This window comes from Neodiprion pinetum, chromosome 5 (genome assembly GCF_021155775.2).
Source record: "Neodiprion pinetum isolate iyNeoPine1 chromosome 5, iyNeoPine1.2, whole genome shotgun sequence".
NCBI lineage: Eukaryota > Metazoa > Arthropoda > Insecta > Hymenoptera > Diprionidae > Neodiprion > Neodiprion pinetum.
This window is the reverse complement of record NC_060236.1, coordinates 18,189,813-18,202,956: the sequence shown is the minus strand read 5'-3', so window position 1 is coordinate 18,202,956 and position 13,144 is coordinate 18,189,813. Positions and strand designations below refer to the sequence as shown.

At 35.5% G+C, this 13,144-nt stretch overlaps 1 protein-coding gene across 5 annotated transcripts in view; it reads left to right on the top strand.

Moving 5' to 3' along the window:
* The window catches only part of NFAT (NFAT nuclear factor), a 68,738-nt gene that overhangs the window by 3,587 nt on the left and 52,007 nt on the right, over positions 1-13,144 (top strand). For 4 of the 5 annotated variants that reach the window (XR_006883557.2, XR_006883556.2, XR_011177324.1 and 1 more), the window contains one exon: positions 64-239. The exons of the other annotated variant lie outside the window; for it this stretch is intronic. The gene's annotated coding sequence lies outside the window, so the exon portion shown is untranslated. Of the gene's footprint in view, positions 1-63; positions 240-13,144 lie in introns of those variants that run through there. 5 annotated transcript variants of the gene reach the window in all.

Below are 13,144 nucleotides of genomic sequence, written 5' to 3'. Positions count from 1 at the left end.
TACTTGGAATTTTGAAAAAATCCGTACGACGTTCAAAGCTTTTTGTGTTGTTTTTGGTTTCAGATGATTCGTGCTACCTATAAGGTGACCACCCTTTGGACTTGCACTGAAAAACATGACCCGCGCTCATACCTCATGTAAATATTTATACTTCAAAAAGAACGAATTACAATTTGTCATCAGTTAAAAACAATGTACACAGTTTTTCCAAAATAAACAAAAAACCGAGTTTTGAAAAATCCGATACCATTTTAGTCTCAAACATTGCTCTCTAAGTTTTCAATGTCTTTTCACTGCTGCTGTAAGGCTTTCCTGCAACATTTTCAGGTTAGCGATAAAGAAAATGTAGAAAAGTTTTTTTTTTTTTTTTTTATTGTCGTTTGGAAGTATACATCTTTAACATAATCGACATAAAATTACTTTACTTACACCTGAAAGTCGATTCGCCATGTTCGTTTGTTATTCCTTCGAATAATTCTATTACAATTTTACTCGTAGACGTCTTTTATCGAATTCTGAATACCTAAGACGAAGCATTTTTTCAAAGAATGTACCATTATTAATTTATAAATCATGATCCGTTTTAATGTGGAATGCTTAATAATTGAGACATTAATTGTTCACCATTCGTTGCTAATCTAAATTCTTGTGTCGTTTTAAGGTACCAATATGTGAAAGGTAGCGGTCAGCATTTACTCATATGAGGTATATGTATAAAATAGGAACATGTGATTGGAAAATATACTGAAATAATCTAAGACGAAATGTACTCAAATAGTCTACCACGTCTATTTTCGGCGGCACGATTCATTTCCGTTGATGGCTTGAAACGCGTCTGAGGGACGTCTTTACAATTTACAACTGTGTTGTTCTATTTCAAAAATAGATTTTTAAGAGGGTGCAAAAATAGAATTGCGTGTAACGCCGCGGGAACATTTAACATTTAATGAATTTCATATAATATTAATATGGTTTTGCCTATGGCGGATTCTAACGTGCAATATTGAATATCAGTATCAGGATTTAAGGCGGTTCATTAGGACAAAACACATGGAATACTTTTACTCTTATAATTCAGTCTATTCGAAAGAAAAATTCAACGTAAGCAGGTTAGAAATCATTTCCAACCAAGCAGTCAACATTTCTTAATCAAGAAGATTAATTAAACTAATGGGCTAACAAAATCATATTAGTTACTAAAAAATGATGATCATATTCTCGAAGAAGTTATAGAAAGTATAATGACTATCGTAAAACCACTGCAATCTTGTGGCTAAGTCACGATACTTTCATGTACCGGTTTTTCGACTACCGCACAATATAAGTTTTGAATTTGATTTACTCGCAAACAAACTCCTCGAAATTCTCGAAACTTCAACTTAAGTCTTCTTTGAAACTAATCAAGAGAAGGGTTTTTTCAAGAAGTTCGATATCACCTTCAGCGAAGGTTTGGAACCCTATTAAGAGTTCAATTCGTTCAATACTGACAATGATTTCGAAGAGCAACCAAAAGACTCACTATTCGGATCGAATAGCGGTTTTCATTGGCTGTTTAATTCAGGACCAATTGTTGAATACTGCTAGATTTTTAATAAATTCTCGAGTATTTCAAATGTAGGTACGTTTATGTTCGAGAGATTGCTCGACGACTTATTCACGGTTGAACCGAATTGAATTAAAATTTTAATCATTCTCAATCAGTCTTTGAGTCGAGGGAACCTGATTTTATTTTCAACAGAAAAATGATACAAAAAACCAGTTAACGTAGATCCCGAGGAGAGCTCATTGAGCAGTCGGAACGCATTATCGCGTTCGTCACTCACTGCGTCATCGGCATAGCCACAGATGGCAGTTACACATCGATGTATACACATGCATCCTAATGTCTCAAGGCCTTTGCAATGTAGGCCCAATCGCCGCCAATCATCAACCATAATGTTAACAATTTGTCGTGGGCCAACTTTTTAAACTACGACATCCCTTGCCGCCTGTGTTCTCTGTCGACGGATCTTGTTTTATTACATATCGCGTGTTTGGTATGCATTATCGTGACGTCAAGTCTAATACGTATACATCGTGTATACGATACACGTGTACACGGTTTTTTAATTTTGGTTTTTTCGTGTGGTTTTTCTTCACAGTTTCCTAAGATCTCCCTAACATCTCGAAAATCGTCAGACCGAGTATAATAATTGAGATGAAAAGATTTTCCGATTAAAATTTATAAATTTAGATTAAAAAAAAATATTCAGACACTTACTTACAAATCGAGCGGTTTGAAATTTCAAGTTTCTAACTTGCACTACTGCAAATACGATAAAAATCTAAAAAATTATTTGTTATTTGCACAGTTCAAACAATGAAGCAAAACGATTGACCAGCTTGTTGCCTAGATTTGAGTCGAATCAATTTAGGTGATTGTAATTTGCCCGCTGTTCCTTTGTTGATTATGTTTACTGCATCATTTTATATTTATAGTGTACGTACGTTGCGTAAAAGTTTATTTTTCCGTCGAATCTATTTATATTTTACTCGTAAATCTTGTCTATTCATAAACAGATGAAAAGATTTACATTGGAGTAAAATGATTTTAAACCGACACAATGAATCAGCTAGTAGAAATTATTATTTCTGTCTTCAAAAGATGGATGTTCGATTCATGTTACGACATCCTATTGAAGTAGTGCTGTCACATTCATAAGACGCCGGTAAGGAACGTTTAATGGATAGATTAGACCGACAGCTCCTTTTAAATGTACATACATTTATTCTGCAGTTCACTGAGGCACAATTATACGAACGGCTGATATACGTATATAAAGTATTATACGGTTTAACAAACGTTCACAAACCGTTTATTTACCCCATTGATCCACGCCACATGTGTTACTTAAATTGTATGCTTTTGTGGGTTTTTATAACCATGTCATGTGTTATTATAGTTATTGAATTGTAGTCATCGGCCGACTCATGGATTTAATTTATTAGCGGTCGTTTTCTTCAGCCTTAGATCGGAAACGTGAACATTGAAATGGCCAATCTATCATTTGATCTGTGCAGAGAATCTTCAATTTTTTGACATATTCGTTAAATTCCGCTGCCGAAAGTTTACAGGGGTAACTTTTTTTATGCCTACTCTTGATGTAACTGTGTATTACGTTTTTATTTCAACCTCGATTTTATGTCCGCCATATTAAAAGTTAATGATTTATATAAAGTTTCAAAACTGATAGGTTGTATCTTTAAGAAAATTTCCCCCCTTGCAATTGGTAGACATTTTGCGATCACATATATTTATTTTTTGACTACTGCGTATGACATTAGAAAACATAACGTCCCTAAACTTGGTTTCAAATGACCGTCGATTAAACACAGAAGGGTTTAAAAATAGAAGAAAGAGGAATTCATCACTAAAGTGCACAAAATTACAAATAAAAAAAAATAAATAAATAAAAAAAAGACAACAAATATTGACAGTTCTCCCGCTTTTTTCTATCGAAAATTTGAGAGCCACCGTGTTAGCCGCACTAACAGCGCGCGGTGATTCGATTCGATCGGCCTGTTACAAATAGGTTTTTCCAACCTCCAAAAAACTCGTTACTAAAACACTATGAGTAGTGGGCATTTATAGTATTCATTATAGCCTGTCGACGAGATATGCAAGGTTATATACACTGTACATAAATATAAGCAAAGATATAATGTAATATTAAAATCATTACATGTTTACACTATTGCGATCATTATTAATTATAATTAAAAACAGAAGAAAAAATTGTTTCCGTAGCTATTTAGCGTGTGTGTTTATGTGCACGTTGCTTTTGATACGATATATACGCGCATGCGTAAGTTGGGTCAGTAAATTCCCGAGCAATAAACATCTGTTTTTTTAACGGGGGAATTCAATGCGGTTTCATCTTGCGTTGTACGGTCATCGGTCCCGATGTTTTTTTTTTTTTTTATGGTATATATAGCAGTGTCAGTTATAATCACTCGTATCTTTTTTGCCCCTCTATCCATGTATGAAGTTGGAAGCCGTCGCTAGCTAAGCTCTTAGAATTTTGTGGCAACATTTAGAAATCAGAAAAAATTACAGATATTAGTTACTTTTTCATTGCGGGCTTTCAGGAAGTTATGAATAACTTGTTCACTGTTCGTTACAGATAAATTTATAGTTGTAGATTTTTTGGGGCCGCTTTGATGAATCTGAAAATAAAATCACGAATATTTTAAGACTCCGTTTATGAAAATTATTCAATGCAAGATTTGAAAAATGTATTTATCCCCTCAAAAAACACTTGTGGTGCAAAAACCTTTCGCCAAGTACATTAAAAATGAGGTTAAATATTGTTGAAGATGATTTATCTTGACCTTGGAGATTTGTTGATTAAAGTTATTCTTGGATATGAAGGTCACAACTCAAAACACTTTTTATCGTGTTAACGTTTCGGCCCTGGTGGGGGCCCTCCTCAGAACAATTTTATTTAAATATCTGTCACGAACAAAATAAAATAAAATAATATACAAATAGGTTTGACAAAATAAGACATTTTGGTGTAAATAATATGCAAGGTGTTGAAGCAAGTATAAAAGAGGAATTACCTCATATGAGATGACACTTCCAATTACGTAAATGAGTGTTGGTAATTGATAATTAAATAGAACAAAAAGGCAATAAAGACAAAAACCGAAACACACTACGTTGGCAACACGTAACTCCCACGAATTCATAATTATAGTTGGTTTGTTAAAAAGAAATAAAATACACAGCCGTATTAAGCCGAGGTTAAATATTATTGACATCAAATTCTGAATATGTAAAAGTTTCAAATCTTTCTAATGTGATTAATAAAATTACTTTTGATGCACTTTAAAGTTGTACAAAGAAATCTGTGGACAGATTTTACGATGATCGTTGAAGGGGCCATTCGCTTTGAAATCATCAACGAAGCACAAGTGATTTCCTGGTGATGTCCAATATTCAAAAATAGTTTGCATTCCACTAATCTTCAAGTGGTTCCTAAACGTTTGAAGGTGTTCGGAATTTTACTGATTTCCAATTGATTTTCAGTATTACAGTACATCTTTATGTCTAGTGATTTGCAGTGATTTTCTTCAAGTGAATGGTTCCTCGATGCTGGTGTTTGATCTTGTGTTCGGTCGTTCGTATTTGAAAAACTATCTATCCATGCACATGTTACACCAATTCTACTTCAGTCGAAGCTTTTAGTGTCGAAAATATGGAAAGAATGTTTCCATGTTCAGGACAGACAGAGCAATAGATTACGTAAAACACTATACATTTCATACATGTTTTCGCTCAAAGTTATGTCTTGAAGAATGTATCAAACCATGAATAGTGTTCAAGTAATTATCTGCCAACTATATAGCTTGCACTGTGTACCACAAAAAATTCCCAACTCCTATGATGATAAATGAATGAACAGAATCTGAATAAGAACAAACATGGGACTAGCTTGCACAGAATACAATACAATCAAGTTTTCGGGTTAACAAGGCCGAAAAAGGAGACACCAAGGCCAGCAAATACTTGAACCGCAACTCGTTTGACGAATTGTTTTCGAAATGCGTTGCTCAGTGAGAATCCAGGTTTCTGTATATTCCAACCCTTGTCCTTCGCTTTTTGCCAGTATCAGCTGACTCCTGTAGGTGCTGGATCTACGCTTCTTCAAAGAACCCACGTGAGAGAGGCGATAGCACGCTTGCATACACTTGTCAAACAAGATACTAAATTGATAATATTTCACACCTATTTTATGTCAAAATGTATTGTTTTGTATATATCAGTTGGCACCGCACACTCGTGACATTTGCAGATTTTATTGAATCTTGGGCTTTGTTCGCCATCGATGTTACGACGTACGATTTGCTACGCGTTTTGTGCTCTGGACTGATTTTTGTCCCACAGTGCATGCTGAGCGCAGCGACGTGCTTTCTTGTGCAAACCTAGTTATATAGAAGGTATATCTGCCGGGTTATATATGTAGAAAATGTAGATGCTTATTCATTTTAATAAATAAATAATATCTGTAAATTCTCCTCGGTATAAGAAGTATATGGAAAACACAATTAATGAAGCACACGGCGATTGACATTCATTGTGAGGGTACAATGCAGTTTCGAAAAGTTGACATAAAATATTGAAAGTTTTTACGAATCACACATACTTACTGAATCAACATATTATGACTTACCTGCCGGTTTTACTTCACGTCATTCAGGTTTGGCGGAATCATCGTTTTTATTGAAAAACTTTCCCACCATACCCATATCAATTTTTAACACATTGTTTGAGGTTGCCTTTTGGATACCAATGTCGGTCATAATTTCGTAAAAACACTATTCATACGAAGATACGAAGAAAAATTACAGGAGGATTTGGATCTCGTGTAAACGTCATGTGCTTTTACCGCCATCGTGCCTCTGGGACGAGCTAGGGGAATTTATGGGGACTTTTAAATGCGGTCAATCGGTTTCTCAACAGGGCTGTTCAGTTTTCGCCACCAGAGGCCTTCACATAAATTTCGTACGGGTTAGCGATTTTCTATGTCGTTAAATGTCCTTTATACTCATAGCATTTGGCTATATCACGGGCACGGTCTTACATACAGGTCAGCCCCCTGACACACGCTGCTAAAAGTGGTTCGCAAAATGTCCCTCGATTCTGTCGCCAATTTCCACCACTAGTGGCGCTAGTAGTTACCTGACGAGCTTACACGCGGTCAGCGAGGGCAGCGAGCGTGTCAGAAGTCTAGTACTAGCGCTACGTAGAGGAACTAAAAAACGGGGACAAGACGCGTACAATTTTTTAGTATACGAGCAGTGGTGAGTTCAGGGGGATGACCGTGATCACGGGTCAATTATACAAGACGGACAACCGTATTTATCACTGTTTTGTATATCCATATACACCAAAAAGTGTACGGTCGAAACGACGTGGCGACGACGAAAATTATTGATCGATCTGACTATTTCGACGATGGATGTAGGAAATAACAGAACTGGATCGTACTGATATGGGGTTTAATTGAAAGCTTCAAAAATTTATAAACGCATGAAACTTGCCGAATGTAATAATTTATCGTGAGAGGGAACAAATACCGAAAAGTTTCTTTAAATGAACTTTGCGCGATCAACCACCGCTGATCTTGATTCTCTGCCAACTGGAATTATCACGCGTTTCTGAATAAATTTTTTTTAAGATATTGAAATTTCATCATTTTGCGTAGAATTTTCAGTAGTATTCACTAAAACACTTCTTTCATTGTGTTTGCATTGTTAAATATTCAATTTTACAACATTGCACCAATGTTGGTTTCGATCGACAAATGGCAGTATCGAATTGGGTATTGAAAAAAAAGAAAATCCGTTTTACCGACTAATGTAACAAATAATTTTTCGAATAAAATTACCGATACCAGAGTGAATCGTACGAATCTGCAAGATTTTAAACTATCTTTAAAGGAGTTGATATGGAGAATCGATACACATAAATTTTTCTTCAAAATTGCAGTATTTTTTATATTTTTATATTTGAAAGACATTTCCAAGAATACATTAATTTTATATATACTAAAAAGTATCGCTTTCGGTAGGTCAACTAATCTGATCGAGGTGAAACCGCATGGAGTTCCTCGTACATGTATTCTTATTTTTGTTTTATGTTAATGTAGTGCCATTGTTATAATAAAATTACGATGATTATTATTTCTATTACTATTATCGCCAATTTTATTCGCATAAGGAGCTATCGTCGTAGTAACGCAATCGTAGATGCATAAAATTAACGTGTGATATATTTATGCAGTATATAATGTATAAATTTAGTTAGTGCATGATGGCAACAATATCGCCCGGGGCGATTTTTGTTCCTCATCTTCGGTTGATTCACTGTCGAATGACGTAGGGCGTTCACAATATTCCAGTTGCGTGCTTCGTCGCCTGGCGGCACTGCGTATATTGTGTTGTTATAGTGACGCTGACGCCGCGACGTCGAGACGTCGCCATTGCAGATGCCGATGCACCTGCCGCTGCAGTCGCCAAGTTAAATCGTCCCAATCTTCGTTTTATGTTTCAGAATTCGTGTGTATTCTTGCGAAATGTGAATCCGCGGAAATTTTACGCCGATACATGTAAAATACGATCAGTGAGTAGATATCTTATCCTTAATAAAGTTAGTTATTGTGTATTCACTAATGTCATCGATTCTATTTTTCTATGCATTGGTGATATTGTAGTATAATAAAACGTTTGGGCGAATCTCCTCAAAACTAATTGTACAAAATATAGTAAAAACGCAATTTAATGTTTTCGAAATAACCGACCATCAAGCTGTCGAAAAACAAAGCAATCAGTTAATTGAATGAATCGATTGGTCTGAAATGAGGATTAGTCTGCAGAGAAATTATCGCCAGTTTCGTAAATAGTTCGGGATGAATCGATAGATTTTTTTAGGTACATGAAGACTAATTCCATTGAAATCGGTTTATTTGTTTTCGAATTATCGTTGGTCAAAAATTTGTTACACACAGATACACTGCGAAATATTCATCTAAAGTTGATGAGAAGTGAATGTGTAATGTCTCGAATCACAGCGTCAATTCGAAATTTCTCTTATTTCCGAGGTGAATACAATACCTTTTTTTTTTCTTCGAGTGGAGAATAAGAAAGAAAAAAAAATAGAATGTTGGTCCTTGGGGTATTTTCGTCCAAAATAACTGTCGTCATACCTGAACGATGTCTAATAATCTTGAAAAAAAAAAAAATGAACGCTGCAACTTATTTTGATTGAGGTCAAGAACACTTTTACGCAACTGAAACAAAAACTTGCAATTAATATGTTGACAATTTCATTACGTGGGAAAACCATCTTGTTTGGAAATTCATTACTTGTAAAAAACAGGGTGAATGTTGATGATAAAACCGTCGGGATTACGATGGTGTTTGAATGGAAGCCGAGTTGCAGCGTCGACGAATGACGTCTTTGAATATCGATGAACTGCAACGGGCGCATTGTCGGCGTGTTTATTGCAGGCTTAAGTTCGAAACGACCTTCACTCCGATGAACTTGAATTTTGTTTGACTTGAAAAGTCAGGAGCCTTGAATCTTTTGCTCCGTGGCAATTAAAATCATGTACACAGAATATACAATCAAACATATCACACAGAGAGAAAAGATTTGTTAAATTTATGTGTGGTGAATCAACAATTTTGTTTTCAAGTGAAATATCATATTTATTTAAATTGAGAAAACATTTCTTTCCTCATATTTGATCGCGATATTTGATAAAAATTCTATACAGTTATATGTGGCACAGGGACAAACCAAAATTGCGGTCAAAATTGAGTATCCAAGGAAGAAGAAAATCGTTGCCAATTTCGTTGTTGGTCATTTTTTATCACGTGCGGCAGAAAACCATATCCGTTTTGCCGCTCGCGTAAATACAAACACTCCTGTGTATAATAAAACATGACACGTACGAATTTCATATGTGGATATAATATAGTGTATTTGCCCAACGTTGGAATCTTGTCGGACAAGTTCGGAGCAGAACGCTCGCTGCACGATCGCTGCAGACGTAAAATTTCTTCACACTCACTCACGATCAGTTGACCGAAATTCGGGGAAACGCGATGTTGGAATATCAGTATCGATGTGTAGTCGAAATTTTGCAAAAAAACCGATTAAAACACTGCATATTTATTACTGCTTCTGTCAGTTTAGGGTATAAAACGCATAGTGGCTAACTTTTTCGAAAATCTAGCTCGTTTTCCCCTATAATCTAGTGAATTAGGTCACGTGGGTTTCTTCTCTTCTGTCTATATTTTATTCTATGTCTAATGGCGTGTCTTCACAACAGTTATCTACGAAGTTATCGAATTCATGTTCTTACATGCAGGTCTGAATACGACAGGGGTGGGGGTAGGCCGATCAGTGTCAAAGTTTTTTATTTCGATTTACGCTGCAAGGTGTGCTCATAGTGACGGGATGTGATGTGCGACAGAGAAGTAAGTATTTTCCGTCTCTCTCACTCCCGAATTCAGTGCATGCACCGTCGACCCTAACCCAAATTAAATTGAGAATCGGCGGAAGAGGAACGGTTCTAAACGGATCAGTCCTACAAGTTCATTCTTACAAGTGGCGATCTTACAAGTTCGTTTATCTAAACTAGTGTGGAGGAAGGAGGATTGATTTTACAGAAATTAGTTCTTAGGGCAAAGATTCTACAGAACATGTTCTGCAGACTCGTTTCTACAGAAATATTTTTCTACGGAACGTTTCCCTACAGGAAGGAATTCGAGATTCACATCAGAAATGATACTGCATGAATTATCCTACAGGAGAATTCTTGTGCAGAACAGTTTTCTAGTTTTACACATCCAACAAAAATAATTGAAAAATAAGTCAAAAATTTTCGTCTAAGTAAATATTTTTTAAAGCTATTTGCATTCCTTGTTTGTTTTTCTTCCGTTTTCTGCAAAAGTTTCTCAAACTAACCAACTATAAAAATCAATGTAATCTGCTGGTCAATCCTCTTCTGGAGAAACGTATTATCACATTCTTTTGAGCAGGTTCAGAGTGTGCGAATATTATACCGCACATATTCCATCCAGCACGCGAAACTGTAGAATAAACTCGTTTGACGCTCGTCTATTGCCAATAATTGACTCGTTACATAACGATGCAGCCGCGGTTCATATCTCGTTTCGTGCATCATCATTTTTGTTTTTATTCTTCATTAATTTTGCATGTCGAACTTCTGCGGAGAGCTTTTTTTATAATAACTCCTGTAGTAGATATGGTAATTCTTCATTGATTTTTGCCGTTCTCATCTATACTGAAAAAAGAGCGATAGATCCCGCGATTTGTAAAATAGCACTCAATTACAGTCTCTCGCATTGTTAGGAACCTTTGCATCGGTGACTCTAGAGAGCCAATCTACAACGTCTCGACGCTTATACAGTGATGTATTATAAATGAAGACTGACGATACAGAAAAGAAAACTCAGTCATAATATCGATGTTTATAGAATGAGACGCGAACGTGACAATGCCAAATAGATGGTACTACACTCCTTGATGTGTTTTATGTATTTATTGATATGTCTTTACAAGTAGAGATTTTTTAGGTTATGCCGCTGGAATAACTCAGGGTAGAAAGATATTTTTGGTATTCTAAAACGTATCTCGAAGATACAAGGTGCGTTCCGTCCGACAATATTTTCGTGATACTTTATAGTCAGCAATTATCAGTTCCTCTTTCAAATACAAAGGGGTCTTCCACTCAAGTAATTATGGTGTCAAAATCATTCGGAATGATTTCGCAATCTCCGAAATCCTACTGCAATCACTAATATCGAAATAAAATCCTGTATTGGTAATCATTGGTAGTCATGAGAAATCATTCAGGATTACATAAATCTGTTTCCAATCTTGAGAAATCATATGAAATCTTAGAAATCATGAGAAATCACATAATCGAAGTAAAATTTATTTATCTCCTCAAGTTATCTCCTCTGATCGCTCTATAAAATCTGAGTAATTATGAGGCATTGTAATCGCGGTGACATTTTTTCTCGGTAAAACATCCCCTGTTAAGTACAACAGACTGCAATAGAAAAAAAATTTAACACCTAAGGGAGTGCCCTTTCGACGTTGAAGTTTATATCTCCAAATATCTAAACATGAAAAGGGGATTAACAGCGTGATTCTGTATGCAATTCTGATCAAAAATACTTCAATACATTTTCATTTGACGCAGAAATAAAAAAATGGCATCGACCAGGGAAACCCCTTAAAGTGCGTAATGTTAACGTAAAAAATCGTTTGAATATTTCAGAAACTTAGCACGTTCAAAGTTCGCCTGTAGTTTTTAGCAATTATTTCCTCCCAATGTTTCGTTTTACGTAAACATTAACGGCTTCAATCTCACGAAAAAAATTCGTCTATGAATATTAGACGGAGTTGACGGAATGTTGCCGCAGGATACGTAAAATGTGATCAACATATATTTAATCAGGTCGTTAACTTGCAACACTCACCACGATTCGGGATTGTGTTGACTAAATGTAAACTGGCTTCGACAGCTTTGACAGCTCCGACGGTTATAACGCAGTTATAATTATTCTTACACAATTTATTACATATGTATATGTAGTATGTGTATACAGCACACTTCGCACGTGTGTTGTGCGTACATAATGAACAGCAGTTCGAAATGATTTAACTAATGAGAATATTGTATAATTAGGTTGGTTTGTTGTTGCTGCGGTTTCGCCGGCATGTTTCAGAAGAAAAATATTGCATATCGCTTTTTCTCAACTTCGTATAATATTAGTTGCAATATTTCGCTCATCTTCCTTTGCTACATTTAATCTTTTAGAACTGATCAGGCTGACGGAAAAATTATGGCGTTCAAACGGTACTTTGAGTCACATGTGTAGATGAAATGTTCTCGTGCGTTTTTGTCGACTGGTTTGACTTTTCATTAAAAGCTGAACTTATCAGGTTTTGAACGTTCTTCTGCAAAACTCGCTGCTGTACTCGTCTCCAAATTTTTTTTTTTTTTTCTTGCCTATACTTGAAATGAATCCCTAGTTTGTATTTAAGGAACTTTAGATTCTCATGATTTCAAGATGCTTCGCGTGATTTTAGAAGTAACTTCCAGTGACTTATCGCGTGACTTAACTGCAATATACAACTTTCCGAGACTTCAAAAGTGATACATCATTTTCAGTAAATTGTAACTTTTTCCAAACTTGCCTGATTTCACTATAAGTTGACTTTATACAGGTTTACCTGTGACAGGAATTCAAACGATTTTATCATTTCAATACCTAACTTCAAGTGGCTTTACACATGAAGTACTCGAGCTACATTTCATACAATTCAAATAACTGACGTCAAATGAATAATGACTTTATACGTTCGAAGCTTTCAGCTATGACTTCACTCGTTTTAATAATTTAATAAAAGAATGATATAGTCAGTCTGTACCGACTGAGTAAAACATCACTTAATTTAATTATCATACCCTACGCAGCATCGATTGAAAAATACGGCAGTCAGTTCAATTCTACGTGCGATATCAGATAAATATATCAAAAAAAAAATTTTGTTTCA